General features: G+C 49.6%; 1 protein-coding gene across 1 annotated transcript in view; it reads right to left on the reverse strand.

The window, feature by feature from the left end:
• The window catches only part of NACC2 (NACC family member 2), a 59,879-nt gene extending 54,531 nt beyond the window's left edge, over positions 1-5,348 (reverse strand). The window contains exon 1 of the mRNA XM_074923639.1: positions 5,098-5,348. The gene's annotated coding sequence lies outside the window, so the exon portion shown is untranslated. The remainder of the gene's footprint in view (positions 1-5,097) is intronic.
• Positions 5,349-16,155: the final 10,807 nt, after the last annotated feature.

A 16,155-nucleotide genomic window follows, 5' to 3' on the forward strand; every position in this document is an offset into this window, starting at 1 on the left:
CCAGTGACTATATATGGTCACTCTGATGGAGTCACCTCCCTCCCCTCACGCTCCGCTGCCCTTCGCTCCTGGCACTGGCCTCCGCAGCAAACTGGCAGAGCTTGGGCACAGTGCCGGCGAGCCAGAAGTCAGCAGACTCCCCACGTTACTGTGCTCCCTCTCCCCCTTTCCCAATTGTTTTTTGCCTTATAATTTTAAAAATCTTAAATTGGAAGAAAAAAAAAAATAAAAGAGAGAGAATACACAAATACTCAGAACCACCCCCCCATATTTTAAGAATATGGAGAATCGTTACACAGGGAAAACACCACAAAACTGTCAAGTTACTCATGTTTAAACGTACTGTTCATAATCACTTTGAAGTTTAATAAAAATAAAATCAATCTTTTTTGTAAAAAGCGTATCAATTTATTCAGCCCACGCACACTGGTTTGCTGTTGGAGGGTAGTTTGTGGCTGCTGAAGCAGTAGCAGTGATTTCTGCCCCCCCATCCACCCACCTAGGGGAAAAAAATGCACTGAAATATTTGTCTTCATAGGAAATGAAACACAAAAATGTACTTGACATGCAATTTTTTTTTTTTTTTTTAAAGTCCGATGCGAGGGCCTCTAAAAAGACTGAAGCCAGACTGCAATGTCTGTGAACAGCCCCAGGAACACCTACAGCACAAAACGTGTGCCAAGTGCTATTTATCTTCATTTTATCCCATTGAGCCGCGAGCTTTCGGGGGGTCTTGGTCACCGTACCAAATAATTGCTCTTGTCGCCACCGGCCCCAACGCCTCCTCCAGCGAGAAGCTCAGAGGATGAGCCTGTGTCGTGCAGGGGCTGCAAATACCCGCAGCCCCCCGTCCCTCCTGCCCTCCCCGTCCCTCAGTCCATCCACAGGGCAGCCTCCGCCCCGGCTGAATCTGGGGATGAGGAAGAGTGTGGTACCTCCAGCAGGCTGAAACCTCCCGCCAGGGAAAAGGAGGAGGAAGCTCTGCACGCTCCTTCCATCATCCAGGGCTCTACATGGCAGGCTCCGTCCCAGCAGTCCGATTTTTATTACCTCCGTCCCCATTTAGGAGTAACCACATGACAAAACCGAGCGCAATCCTGCACAGCGGAGCTCGCCCGGGGATTGCCTCTCCCTCCCTGGGATCACGGCATTTTCGCAAGTTTTCCCTTAACAGCAGCGTTTGTGGATACAAAGACTGTAAGGTTTAATTTTTTTTTTTTTTTTTACATTTCTGTTCTGCTTCCAAACATTTGCTTAAAAAACAAGTTGAACTTAAAAAAAAAAAATAAACCACTAATGAATCACAGTTCCTAGCAAATGAGCAATTGCAGTTGACACAATGAATTATGCCTGAAGCAAGCTGGGAAACATATTTTGCAAATGATCTCATCCACAGGCAAACCTGGCATGACACTTGATTTGCTAAAAAAGACACAAAGCCTGTCAAAATTCCTGTCACTTCGCAAATAAAGTCAGGTAGAGAAAACCAACAGCCTCACCCTCTTTTAAGCATGCTTCACCTATTTCTCAATTGCTCTACAGGCTTGATTTAAAAAAAAAACCAAAAAAAACCCAACCACACTAACCCCACATGCCATCTCCTTTAGGTGTGCCCATCCCAGGTGGTGCTGAAGGCAATCGGATCCACTTCCACTTCCCCAGATGAAGAATAGATGGGCTGGGAGGCTGCTCTTCGGATGGCAAACACGGGTTCGGGCTCGATTTGAAGGCTAATTGCAGCAAGACACAATGCTCTCTCTGGCCATTAGGTATGGCAGGGAACTTACAATTCACTTTAATTTCCTCCAGTTGAATGCCTGTGTTTTATTTCTTTCATTGCATTCAACTAAACTCAAAAAAATGCAGGAAAATTAAAAAAAAAAAAAAAAGGTAATTAAAGCACTGGCCCCTGCTCCCAGCTCTTCAGCATCCCTGGAGCTCTCCAGGGCCGGTTCCTTTCCAGCCCACCTGATTTCCCCCCTAAAAAACTGGCTGGCTCAGAAAACCTGGGAAAATTCCAAACCCATGGCTGAAGCCTCCTTCTAACCCCATTTTGTCAGGCCTGGGTATTTTTAAGCACAGCCATTGTACAGAGCAAAGCAAAAGCAGAGCCGCATCACCCTTTGGCAGGTTTTGCTATGTTTATCCCCAATCCACGCCAGCCGTCAGCACCACCCCAGAGCCGAGTACCAGTGTAAGCACCAGTATGTCAGCGAGGGCAGCTCTCAGGTACAGCACACCCCCGGCAGAGCTCCACAGCCCGGCACCAGCCCTCCAGGAGGCCTGGCAGGGAAATCGGACGGTCTAAAATAAGTATTTCCACTCGGAGGTGAGATGGTTTGTGGCCCTGGCTGGGTAAACACACACCAGTCTGGAGGTTTCTCTGAAGCAAACCCAGAGCTCACTGAGACAAACAGGCTCTGGCAGGAGATTTTTTGGCTCTTCCTCCCCCAAGCACCGACTGGCAACGCCACAACGTGGCCTCGCACCTCCTGACGCCTCAGCTTGAGAGTTGAACCGAAACCTAGCCTGGAAAGGACGCACCTAGGCTTTACGGGCAGGCTCCTACAAGTTCAAGGACAGGGGATTTTTCTTTTCTGGATTTAGGAGCAGTACTGATGCTCTGTGTCCCCCGGAGCAGCAACACAACTGCCCCGCAGGGATGGTGACGGGTCACTGGCACCCGCTGACAGGAACCAAAATCTGTCCCCCTGCCCCAAATCCAAGGCGACACCCTCAGGAAAGCACAGACTTATGGCTGGGGGAGCAAAAAGGCTTTTAAATTGCAAGAGGGCACCAAAAACTTCACTTCCAAAGCGATACAGCACCAACGCACGCATCTCACGGGAAGGTGTCCATCTTCCAGGAACAAAGGAGGGCTCTGGGGAAAAGCCGGAGGAGACCTGAACAACCCAAACCCGCCAGCAGCGAGGACGGCGAGCGCTCCCGGCTCGGGCCGGAGGGGCTGAAGGGGAAAAGAACCGACCCCCAGGGAAGTGGGGTCGGGCCTAAGGGGTGAACCCCCAGGCCACCGGGTCTGAGCCTGGGAACCGAAGGTGTTTTGGGGAGCGCTGCCCCGCGCAAGCGCAGCGCCTCGCACGACACAAACCACACGTTTCGCCTGGGCAGACCCCCTCCTGCTCCGACACTCACCGACGGCTTCTACCCCACTACTTGTACCACCCCGCAAGCCTTGCGACTTGCATTTGAGAAATTTTAAGCTCTAGAAACCCATCCCCACCCTTTAGTGTTCAAATATTACATTTTTCTCCCATGAAGGCTTCATTAAAAGGCCTCTACAGGAGGAAAAAACCCAAACTCACAGCAGTTGTACCTCCAGAAGGACATTTATTCTCAGGAGGAGGGCAAGATCCCTCATTATTTTGTATTTGCTGCTTACTTCAGATCAAACTATTACCACCTCCATTATCCACACCTTGAGGTCACAGACTTTCTGTCCTAGGCTGGGCAAACAACATCAATTCAGCGAATAAGGAAAAGCTCAGCTTTCTTCTTTTTAGTAGAAGGGTTTTATTTAAGAGCAGGCTATATGAATAAGGCAGGTAATTTGGGTTTAGCTGTGCTTAAGCACCGTGATTTTGAACGGGACCGGTTCTCTCGGCCTCCCCCAGCACCTGGCGGGGTTGGCACGGCCGCTGCCAGAGTCGCCCCGACCCCGCCGTGGCTACCACAGTCCAGAAGCCAACGTGCCACCGAGCGAGCAGCAATCATTCCGCTTTGTTTACCGATTTCAACTTCTCCTACTGTTTAATATTTCAGCTGGAGAAGGTAAACCGGCACGCCAGGCCCTCAATTACGCGGGGCGCAAGGCAAACGTTTGGCAGGCACGAAGCACATCAAGCTGCCCGCAACCTCGCAAATGCCTCCTGAAAGGAGGAGGGAAAAAAAAAATAATAAATGTAATATTCAAATTAATGACCCAGCGGGTAATGGAGACTTGGCTGGAAGTGATCCTGCACTTTGCTGTTGGTCGGAAGGGGTGAGCCCGGCGGAGCGCAGCACGCGATGTACTGCTGTCGTTTTATTTTCCTACAGCAGGGAAGATGTTTGGAGAAGTCCTTGAGCAACAGCAAAACGCACTTTAACTACAGCAGCCTGCAGACTGCAGCAGGCAGGGGAGAACGCGCCGGCGCTCGGCAAGGAGCTCACCCAATCCAAAACCCAACCACTCACCCCAGTTTTGCCCCCCCCAGACACCCAACCAGCGGGTTAACACCCTGCCCCTTCGCCGACCGACCGGCCTCCGCCCCGGGATGGGGGGCACGAACGCCCCGTCCCGCAGCACAGCCCCGGGGGGGGGGGGGAGGAGGGCACCGGGCACCCCAACGACCTCGGGATGGCCCTGAGCTCCCAGCACAGGCGTTCGGCTGGGTTTGGGGGTGTTTTGTTTAAAAAAAAAAATAAAATAAAAAAAATCTCCCCTTTCACAGCATTTTTCTCCCCTGGGAGAGAAAGTACGAGCCTGCGTCTGCGTTTAGTCATTAAAAAATAAAATATCCAGGCAGCACCGCAGCCTCTTCAGAAAGGTATTTCTAATAATAACCCGATTTTCCACATTTCGCACAAGACTTGAAAACACAGCAGGAACTAACGCGATTCATCCCCAAACCCCATTTCCCACGGGCTGGGGGGGGACGACACACACACACAGCCGGCACTTCTGGGTCACCCCTTCCTCCTCCTAACGCCTTCCCCCCCCCCCCCCCCCGCGCCCTCAAAATCACCCCCCCCGTACCCCGGTTTGGCTGAGCCAAACCCTCCCTCTGGGTAACCGCAGCGTGATAATGAAAGAGGATTAAAGGCGCGATGTGAGTCTCCCACCCCCCTCAAAAAAAAAAAAAAAAAAGGAAAAAACAAAAAAAAGGGAAAAAAAAAAAAAGGATGGGGGGTGGCGAGGCGTGTTGGCGTGTTGCACAGCTTTCCCCGAGTTTTGAGCTGGGGGGGTGTAGTTATTAAAATATCCAACCGGGGGGGATGCCGGGTGCGCTGCCTGGCGGGTCACGGCTCCGGGGCCCCCCCCCCGCCCTCGCACCCCCCCCCGCGCCCGGGCGGGGGTCCCCGCGGCCGCGGTCTCACCTGCGGGGCGCCGGCCCCGGACGCTGCCCTGGGCCTAGCGGCGGCGGGAGCCGCGTCCCGGCGGCAGGAAGTGGTTCCGGCCGCTCCTCGCGCGGACCTTCCCTGACCTCGCCCAGCAGCGCCGGCAGCGCGGCCGCCGCGCAGGGCCGGCCCCGACGGCACCGGGCCGCCCGCTGCGGGGGGTGGGACCGCGGAGCGAGGGAGGGAGGGGGGGCACCTCCCGCCGCCGCCGCCGCCGCCGCCCCTCTCGTCCGCCTTTGCTCCCCCCCCCCCCCCCCGGGGATGCCCCCGCTCGGGGAGGAGGGACCGGGGGGGGCGGGACCCGGGCACGGACACCCCCCCACACCCCCCCACGCCCCCCGGGGCATCGCCGTGGAGGGGCGCGGCCCGGGCACGGGCGGGTCACAGGGGCGGAAACCTCGATTTCATATTTTATCTTCTTTTATCTTATGTTATTTTGTTTGGGATTTATTTTATTTTATTTCATTTCATTTTATTTTATTCTATTTTATTTCAGTTTATTTTATTTTATTTTATTTCATTTTATTTTATTTTATTTTATTTTACTTTATTTTATTTTATTTTATTTTATTTCAGTTTTTTATTTTATTTTATTTTATTTTATTTTATTTTATTTCATTTCATTTTATTTCATTTCATTTTATATTTTATTTTATTTGATTTTATTTCATTTCATTTCAGTTTATTTCATTTTATTTTATGTTATTTTATTTTGTTTTATCTCATTTTATTTCATTTTATTTCATTTTATTTTATTTTATTTTATTTCATTTCATTTTATATTTTATTTTATTTTTATTTCATTTCAGTTTATTTCATTTTATTTTATTTTATTTTATCTCATTTTATTTCATTTTATTTTATTTTATCTCATTTTGTCTCATTTTATTTTATTTTATATTTCATTTCATTTCAATTTCTATCTCTATTTTAGATTTTTAAATTTTTTTTTATTTTATATTTTTATTTCATTTTATCTTATTTTTTATTTTATTTCATTACATTTTAAATTTTTAACTTCATTTCATGTTATTGTTTTATGGTTGATTTCATTTTATTATTTAAATTTTTATTTATTTTAAATATCACTATTTTTTTACTTTATTTTCAGTTTTATTTTAATTTTATTTCCTTTTATTATTTTCCATATAATTTTATTACTTTTATTTACCTTTATTACTTTTTTTTTCATTTTTTAATTCCTTTTTTTGTTTCACTTTTAAATTTTCTGTTTCCTTTTATTAATTTTTTATTCCATTCTTTTATTTTTTTTAATAGAATAGACTAGTCCAGATGGGATGAACCTACAACAACCACCTAGTCCAACTTCCAGCTGCCTTACTATTTTATTATTTCATTTTTTATCCTCACTTTTTTAAAAAATTCTATTATCTATTTCCTATAGGGTGTCAGCTGGAGCAAGCGGAGCCCCCCCCGGTGCCCACCCCACCCACCTGCTCCTACCGCTCCGTGTGGGGACCCTGCTCGGCTCAAAGGGCCTCAGGCCCCTTCCCTGACCCCAACCCCGACCTCGACCCTGACCCCGACCCTGACCCACGGTGCCACACGACGGTTCCCCGGTGCCGCGGCGTGGCTGCACCGTGCGCGATGCGGGACGTGCCTGCGCGTTCTCAGAAGGTCCCAGCCCAAGCTCTACATTTAAATCATTTCCGAATCTTGCCTGAAATGGTGAATGGCGTTACCGGCAGCTGTGTCACGGCGCTTTTCAAATGCTCCATCACCCACTTCAGTAAAAGACATTTTTACCCTTCGTTCAGGGTGTTAATTTAAAGGAAGAAATAGAAGGAAAATGGAAGGGAGATGGAAATGTTCACATCCCAAACCGACCTCCCTTGGTTACAGATCCTGCTGCGACGGTGCGAACGCTCGGGTTGGGCGAGCGGCATGTCCCGGGGGGCTGCAGCGTGTCCTGGGGGGCTGCGGCATGTCCCGGGGGGCTGTGGCGTGTCCTGGGGGGCTGCGGCATGGCCTGGGGGGCTGCGGTGTGTCCCGGGGGGCTGCGGTGTGTCCCGGGGGGCTGCGGCGGGCCCCAGGCCCCTCCTGGGCTCCCCTCACCCGTTGCTCCCACTCCCTTGCCGCCTTCCACCCTGCATCGGAGCCTCGGGCCGTGGCATCTCGATGTTGGGCTCAGGATGGATCTTGGGATCGGGAAGGATCTCACCCTGAGCCGGCCCAAACGCCGCCCAGGGGGTGCCGCTGGGGGCCAGGGCCGGCCCATGGGCAACGCCACCGGCTCCGAGCTCCGGCGCTTCCACTGGGAGAGGAAATCCTGCAGGATTCGCCGGACAGTCACACCGGGGCCGTGTCCGTGTGTCCCCGTCCGTGTTCCCAGCCCACCCCGCTGAGCTGCCTCCCGCTCCCCCGGTTCATTAAAGCCAACCGAGTGGTTTTTCAGCCCCTTACCTGTTTTATTTCTGTAATTAATGAGATCTTGCCAATTATACCTTCTTGCTTCCATTTGCTGCCGCCTGTGCCATCCCAGCAGCAGGTCCTGCAAACGTTTACTCATTTGGACCCTGATTTTATAAATATTGGCGCACGTGTCGAACTTGGCACAAGCAAGGGAACGGCTCCGTGGGCTCGGGGCATCACCGAGCCCCACTGGCTGCATCCCGGAGGATTCTGCATCCCGAGGGACGTGCCTGGGGTCACTGTGCGCGGGAGCTGCTCCGCTCGGGGAAGCCGCAGGGTGACCCGGGGTGACAGATAGCATTTAGGAGGTTTAAACCCCCTCGAAGCGGATCAGAAGATGGTTGTGGCGTGGCCGTGGTGGTGCCTCCAGTAGCCCTTCTCTGCAACCCAGGGGAAGCCCTGAGGGATGCCCTCGGGGGCACAGAGCTCCCACCCCCAGTAAAACCCAGGGCAGGTTTGGGTTTTGGTGGCCTCACAGCCCAGATTTTAACATCAGAGGGAGATGTCCCCAACAAACCGAGCCCTGTGCTGACCCACAGACCTGTGACCAGACAGCTGAGCCCAGGCACCGCGCGCGGGACCTGCCAGGCTCCTGCGCTGCCTCCAGCCCTGCTCTCCTCTCCCCTACCCTTCTCCTGCGGTAAAAAGCCTTTTAAACCTTACACACAAAAGCAGAGTTATCTGAGGTGGGACTGCTTGAGACTTGCGAGCAAATTTCCATTCCAAATTTCATCCTCTAGCCTACCAAAAAAAAAAAAAAAAAAAAAAAAAAAAAGAAGTCAGTTTGCTTTGTTGCTTCTCTAAGCCCAAAATATTAAAACCAGAAAACCTATTTGCATGATTAAAGTGTGCAGTGTTAGCCCTACGTCTTCTAAATAAATTTCAAAGGAATAACAAAAAACTCTTTAAAGCATGAGCCTCTTTCTGTCTGTTTTGCATGCAAGATTTGTGTCAGAACTTCTTTGAATCTGGAAGTTTCTTTTCTCCCACACTCTCAAACATTTATCATTTCGAGGCTGCCTTAAAAATCTGCAGCAAAATATCCCCATATTTTAAAAATCAGCATCGGATGCCTAGAACTGCTCAAGGCTGAGGAATTTCATTAGCACTTGACACTTTAAAAAACAGTGTCAGGTCAGGACAAACACATTTTCTTTGCTGCACAAGATAAAATAGGGGTTTTTTTTAGAAATGATGCATGAGAAATATGTCCCAAAACTGCATTCTGAGATAGAGCAATTGTACTACCCTTAAAGGGTGACGTTCCCTGCTCCCCTCCCTTATTTTTCATTGAAGCATCTCAACCTGATGCTTCAGCACCTGCATGGACACCCACTGGCCATTTCACGGAGACAGGAATTGGGCAATAGTGGCCCATTTGGCCACTTTCTGGACAGAGTGGAGCCGTCGAGTTTCATTCCAGTAAAAATACATTAAACACCTCCTCTAAGAGCTCCCCTGGGGTTGTGGCACTGCTCCGCTGGGGCAAACATCCCCGGGGGGGCGGCCAGCACCACCCTGTGTCCCTCCTTGAGGGACCACAGCTCACGTCAGAGCATCCCCGTGACCGCGGAGGATGCGGGGATGCGCCTCGAGGAATTCACGTTGCCCCGAGATGCTGCATTTCCTGGCTGCGTTCTCCAGCAGAGCTCAGGCTCAGTGCAGAGATGGGAGTGGGTGGTGCGGATTTCGGAAGCCCCCAGCACCTCTCTGAGCTTGATGGGAAATCCAGCCACGTCCACGGGGGCTGCGAGGTGCTGCAGGAGTTGGAAAACTCCTGTTCTTACCCCAAGTGCTTAAACGAGACAGAAAATCCAAGTGCCGTGACTTGCCCAGGGCCTCCCCCAGCCTTGCGAGAGCAGAAAGCCTGTTAATGCTTCAGCCAAGAGAGCATCTTCCCTCCCTTCAGCCATGGACATTATAAAAATGTTCTGTGATGGAGAAAGAAACATTTCTTAAGTACCATTTGATGTCTCAGAATGGCTCCAGGGCTAGAGAAAACATGTTTATTTACTACTATGCTGATTTTAATGCAAAAGATTGGTTCAGCGACCGGAGGAAACAAAATAGGCAACATTTTCCATAATGTCTGCAAAGTGTTCTTGGGCTGACGAAAATATTTTCTTTCTTCCTCTCTCTTCCCTGTGTTGTGGTGTTTTTTTTTTTTAATCTAGCATTTCAAATTGAAGAATGGCTTGAGGGCTTAAGAAATCACTTGATAAAATACCCAGCATTTACATTCTTGTAGGAGAAAAGCTAACTTTTTTTTTTTTTTTCTCTCCCCCATCTGAACAGTAGTTTAGTGAAGCAGAAGAAACAATCCTGCAGTATGCCACGTCCGTTTAACCCTTCCTGGCTGCAGCTCTTAGGTTAAACATTAGCTGTTCACTGCAAAGTTGTAGAGATTTTGTTCCTTCTCCCAATTCTGGGCTCTGAGGACACTGAAGATGGTTAAAATGCACTTTTCATCTTGCTTTCCAGTTGTATTTCTGAACAGCTGTGTGAGGGAGCAGGCCTGGCTGGGTACCAGCCTCACGGCTCTCAGGGAGCCCACGGCAGAGCACTGCTGCACCAATCTCTGATGAAACTCCTGAGCAGAGGACAAATTTGTGTGGAGACGTGACTTTCCAGCAAACTTGGTAACGAGCAAGACCTGCAAGATCTTTCTAATCTTCCTGGCTCCTGCCCCACTGCCGCAGGGATGGTGTCGGCGTGGCCGAGGCTGTGGGAGTCACCACGTTATCCCAGAGGAGCAGCTGAGGCCTGGAAGAGGATGCTGCAAGAAATGCAAAAATTAAGAAGTCTGCCTGAGAGACTCCTTTTTCTGAAGCAATCCTTCAGAGGCCTTTGCGAAGCGGATCAATTGTCATATTAGGATGAATTTTTGTAACTGGGACAGAAGTTTTCTTTGTAGATAGGAGCAGTATTCTCTCCCCAGTCCAACACGTGCAACAAATACTTGCATTGCGCTGTGAACTACGCGGCAATCTGGTAGGGAAGAGAAAATTACCTGCTACCAGAAACCTCTACTTTGATGGTACATTTAGCTACACTTCAGAGTAATTGGTATTCATAGGAGAGAGGAGAGGACACAGCAGTTACATTACAGCCGCATAAAGTTCATTGGGATTAACATACCATCATGAATAGCAGCAAATGACAAAACAAAATGTATCAGAAACCCTCATTTCCATACTTTATTTATTTATGGCAGAGAGATTTGCCTTTTCTCTCCCCATCATACCAGCCAAGTTGCCAGATGATGATCTTTGCTTGTTGTGCTTCAGTCTGCAAGAACGGAGACACTCTTTAATGTCCTTGTGCAAAATTAAAACAGCGTAATGAGGGAAGAGTTGGTTCCTTGGGGGTTGGTTGTTGCAGTTGGTGCAGCAGAGCTGAGTGGTGTGAGAGGATACACGTGTTGTGGCCCTACAGAGCAGTCACTAGGTACACGCCTCTCAGCCACAAAGCTTGAAGCTGGTCTGAAGGTAGGTATCACGCCTGCCTTTGCCGTTGGAAAATGGAGATAAAGTGGTTAAATGACAACCTGTGACCATCCCGGGAATTTATCTGCTGGCTCTGCCTCGTTAGTCTCCTGCTCCTCTGCTCCTTGACCGCTTTGTGGTGTCTTCATTTCACTTCCCACTCCGGAATTACACTCTGCTCCCATTAGGGAGCCTTGCTGGCATGTATTTCACTGGGAAAGCTTTAACCCTGCTGCAGTAAATCTCTCCTGGGTCACAGGGGGTCTCATTCCAGCCCAGCAATGTTTTCATGTCAGCCCCGCAGAGATCTCCCGGGAGGCCCAGGGCTCAGAATTGGCATTTTGACGGTGTCTGAGCTCTCTGAACCAGACCATGACCCTGGGAGATAACTGCCATCACAGCCCACTTGTAACATTAGTAATTGCGACTGCCGGGCCCGCTCAGCCGTGCTGGGACGATGGACAGTGTGTTCCCCACAACCTCGTTCTTACCCATCGCTCTCGAGGAGGGAGGGGGCAGGAACACGGCATTTTGGGACCAACCCTCGAAATCTGTGCTCAGCCAAAGCTGCAGCACCCATGGACACAGTTTCTTACCCCAGAAAGCCTTTCGTTTGTTGTCTTTGGTGGCTGTTCAGCTCAGTTATTTTTTCTCCCCTGCGTATTCTCCTTTCCAGCTCTGACTGTGGTGCGATGGTCCCAGCTATCCCAACCCCCCCCAGCTGCTCCTGCTCACGTAACAACCAGAAAATGGGAAACACCACTGGCAGGCTCTGCCACCCCACTCCTCTGGGCTTGCCCACATCAGCACCCCCAGTAACACGATGGAGTCGCTCATGGCATGAGACACTGCTCAGAGAGAGCCCACGGGATGGAATCGGATGTTAGAGTTATTTTTTATAAATAAAGTAAATTAAATTCTGAGTTCTTTACATTAAGCATCTACACAAAGCTTGGGCATCACCCTACGCCATGCAGCTGATGTGGTGAAAATGGTGTTTCAGCTGCAGCCAGGCTTATTTGGTTTACATGAAAATGATTAGGAATGAGTTTAAAAAAAAAAACGCACAGAAATGAGAGCATCTCCAAGATGGCCACATTGTCCTAACTGGACCTGTACAAGCTTGTATGAAAAGGTTTTACTTGTTTGTAAACAAAGAAATCCTTCAGATCCTGCTGTGAGAATGCTCCAGAAGCACAAGGCACTGCTCGTGTCCAGCTGGGCCTCCCACGAGGTGAGAATAGGACAATAACAAAAATAATGTATCCTTGGCCTGTTTAAACAGTTATTTATTACATAACGGTATGAGTGACTGTGCAAACAGGAGAAGGGAAAACCCAGTCCCGGGGGGCGTTTTCCCTCCGGCTGTTATTTCACGTGCAGAGACTAAATGCCTTGGCTTAGCTGAAGTTGCTGGGCTCTGATGCTGGAAGGTCCTGGACATCCCTAGGCACAGGCTGCAGGTTGTTTTCCCAGGAATATCGTTAAAATAAAAATTTCAGAAAACATATGTGCTTTCAACTTAAAGACTCCACGTGTTGGGGGCTAGATACCTCTTCTTGTAAATGAGGCTGATATTTAATTGCCTTTACCACTCAGAAACGCTATTTAACTTGAACTGGCACAATTCACAGGATTTTACAAGCCTGACTGCTTTTTCTTTAAGGTCTGACCATGATTTCTGCTCCCAGATGCATCATCTTTCACTTGGCTGTGTGAGAACACGACTCGTTAGCGCAGGAACTACTGTACCGAGCAACTCGGGTGACTGCGACAGCTCTCGTTAGAACCCGCTCCTGCTGCAGCGCGTTGCATTCAGAGGTCACCTGTTTGCTTTGAAGAGTTTTGAAACCCGGAGCATTCCTTTCTGAGTGAGCAGAGAGGGTGAAGCTGGGCTCTGTGTGCCCCCGGTAAAGCGGAGGGGTGTCTGCGGCCAGCCTGGAGGTTTTGCAGACACTGAACAACACCCTGTGACGTCTCTCAAACCAGAACTTGCTGCAGACTGATCCCATAGTATGTCTTTTTTTTTTTTTTTTGATACAACCATCACTTTTTCAAAGTCTTTCTTGGATAATAATTTTAATTAATTTAAAGTTGACCGCTGAGCAAATAAATGGTGTCCAGCCTCTCCCTACAGATTCCCTTCCATCCCTCACCGTTTTCTGGTTTAGATGCACAAACCCACGAGCAAGGTGCCTTGAATCAACCTTGAGGTCACCCTTGGAGGGGTAAATAACTCTGGCCAGGTGGAAAGGGGCCCAGGTGGCCACGTGTCTGCTCTGCAGGAGACAATGACGCCCTCAATGAGAGCACGAAACTGCCTGAGATGAAGTCAGGTGTTTAATTTTTCTAAGCTAAAGCGTGTAAACGAGACTGGTGTAATAGGTTTGTGTTTCCCCTTTCTTTCTGTAGAAGAACATGTCGGGTTGAAGTGTCTGTGCTGTGACTGATACAGCAAGTCACTGTTGGCAGAGCCACGATTCATGACTTGGTGCTGCAGTGCTGGAGGTGGAAGAGGGTGACCTCGGCTCCCTGCTCTGCCCGGGGGAACCCCACTCCTCCTCTCCTGGGAGCCCAGGATCTGCTGGTAGTAGCTCTTTCACCTCTGGAAATGGGCTAATACTAGTACTGACACCCACTGAGGCTTTTTTTGTTAACTTTAGCTTGTGGGCAGCTGAACCAGCTGACCTGGGCTCCTGTCTTCTGCAGAGATAACAGGCCGGGCAGAGGGGATGGAGCAGCTCTGCCTCCCTGCAGCTCTGGGCTTGGCCCAGATGTCTCCTGAAATACTGCTCCAGGACATGAGATAGTCTGGGGTTTTATTTTCACAGAATCATGTAGGTTCGAAAAGCCCTTGAAGCTCCTCCAGCCCAACCATGACCCTCCCCCTGACCGTTCCCAACTCCCCCAGATCCCTCAGCGCTGGCTCAGCCCGACTCTTCAACCCCTCCAGGGATCCCGGGGACTCCCCCCTGCCCTGGGCAGCCCATTCCAACGCCCAACAGCCCCTTCTGCACAGAAATCCTTCCTCAGAGCCAGCCTGACCCTGCCCTGGGCAGCTTGAGGCCATTCCCTCGGGGCCTGGCGCTGGGGCCTTGGCTCCAGAGACTCATCCCCCCTCTCTGCACCCTCCTGGCAGGGAGTTGCAGAGGGCCAGGAGGTCTCCCCTCAGCCTCCTCTTCTCCAGACTGAACCCCCCCAGTTCTCCCAGCCGCTCCCCAGCAGACCTGTGCTCCAGACCCTTTTTGTTTAAGTGATTGAGGTGATCTTCTGAATGATTAAGAAATACCTTAGTTCACATTAAGAATTTTAATGTCTTATGACTGTGAAACTTCCTAAATATCTATCTCCACCATACTGTGAGAATGTCCTGAGAAAACAACGCCTGACTGTCAGCACCTCTTCCACCTCCTCTGCCCGCTCAGCCCAGCCTCTCCCGGGAGAGGAGAGGATGGGAATTGGGAAGCGCTCAGCAAATTACAGGATCAAACATCTGCCCTTCAGCAGCCAGACACACAGGGCAGGGAAACGACGAGTGGGGAAAACCACCCTGCATCCCGGGGTGCCTTTCACACTTGTATATTGATACAGGTAGAGGATGCTCTGCAGGGGCTGGCTGGGTGGAAATAACAATAAAATGTGGCGCAATCTCCCGGATACTCAGGAAAATGAGAGGAACCAGGTATTTGCCTGCTGGGCTCATCCCGTGGCCATTCCCCAGCCTGCTGCCAGGCTCCAGAGCCGCCGGTGGCACCGCAGCCGCGCTGTCGTTCCTCCTGGGCAGCTGCACCATCAAATCAGGAGCATCCAACGTAACTCAGAAGAGATTTTGAGGAGAGAATTCTGTCCAGATTTTCTGCTGTTTGGAAAAGTGGCATCCCCTCACCCAGCACGAATGGCTCCAGCACCTCTGAGTCCCATCAGAAAACACATTTTTAAGTCTCCTTTCTACTCTGGAAGAGCCTCTTACTGCTCTGGTTACTGAACTCCTGCAAGGAGATCAACGGACTAGATGCAGCAGCCCCTGAAGCACCGTGGATGCGGCCAGGAGCTCGTGCTGCTCCCGGCAGAACAAAACTGGTGACTGACTGTCAGTGCCAGGCAAGGTTTTGCTCCTTTTTTTAAACTCGGGCTATTTTAGTATCTCTTTTGGCAGAAATCAGAAGGGGAAAAAAAGTAAAGGAAAAAAAAAATTTATTGCACTTCGATGCCTCCCTCTCCTACCTCAGCGAAATACAAAGGGAAAATGTAAATTTCTTTGGGTGACAATCTCGCCTGTTAAAGTTACCTTTGATAATAAGTTTTGTTACAATCAAACCAACTTCTCCCCAGGACAAATGCTCCGTGTAATTTGTTCTGCAGACCTGATGGAGGATTGTAATGTGGCAGCTACGGCAAAAAGCAGATCCTGAAGATGACCTCTCTTATAAGGTTGGTGCATTGCACACAAAAGGTTTCCAAAGCGACTCTTGCTGCTGAAGTCAAGCCAAAACTTTTAATATTTCCCACACAACCCGAGTGTGATCTTATCATGGGAGCCGCAGTCAAAGCCCGTGCATTGGCACAGCTTCTTTGCTATTGTTGAGAAAGTCTCGATTCAAGAAGATTTAGAGTAATAATGATCCCTCCCAAAGTGTATTGTTACTCTTTATTCTGTATTTGCTCTGGTAGCTCTGACATTAAAACTGGAGAGGACAGCCCAAGAAAAGCCATCACTTCAACTCCCTCAGGACAATGCTCTAAGTGATGAGAAAGAGCTTCGCCAGCCAAAGATCTATTGGAAAGAGGACTTCAGCCTATTAATTTTCCAGGTTTCCCACAACAGTTTTGAGAGCTTTTGTTTCCCATTGTTGTCAGACAAATTTCTAATCCACTCCTCATTAGGGGATGCGACGTCCCGCCCGGCCCCCAGGCTCATCCATCCTTGCGGGATGTCTCGTACCTGCTCCGAGGTGCTCCCAGCTCCTGGCCGGGCTGGGCTGGGCTCACTGGCGCCAGGCAGAAGGAGGAACTGGAGCACCAGTTAATGCACACAAAAGCAGGGAAAAAAACCCTACTGTGATTTACCCACACGGAGTTCAATAAACATTAGATCTGATGGCATTCATCGTTTTTTCAT

Source organism: Athene noctua, chromosome 20, assembly GCF_965140245.1.
Source record: "Athene noctua chromosome 20, bAthNoc1.hap1.1, whole genome shotgun sequence".
Classification (NCBI taxonomy): Eukaryota; Metazoa; Chordata; class Aves; order Strigiformes; family Strigidae; genus Athene; species Athene noctua.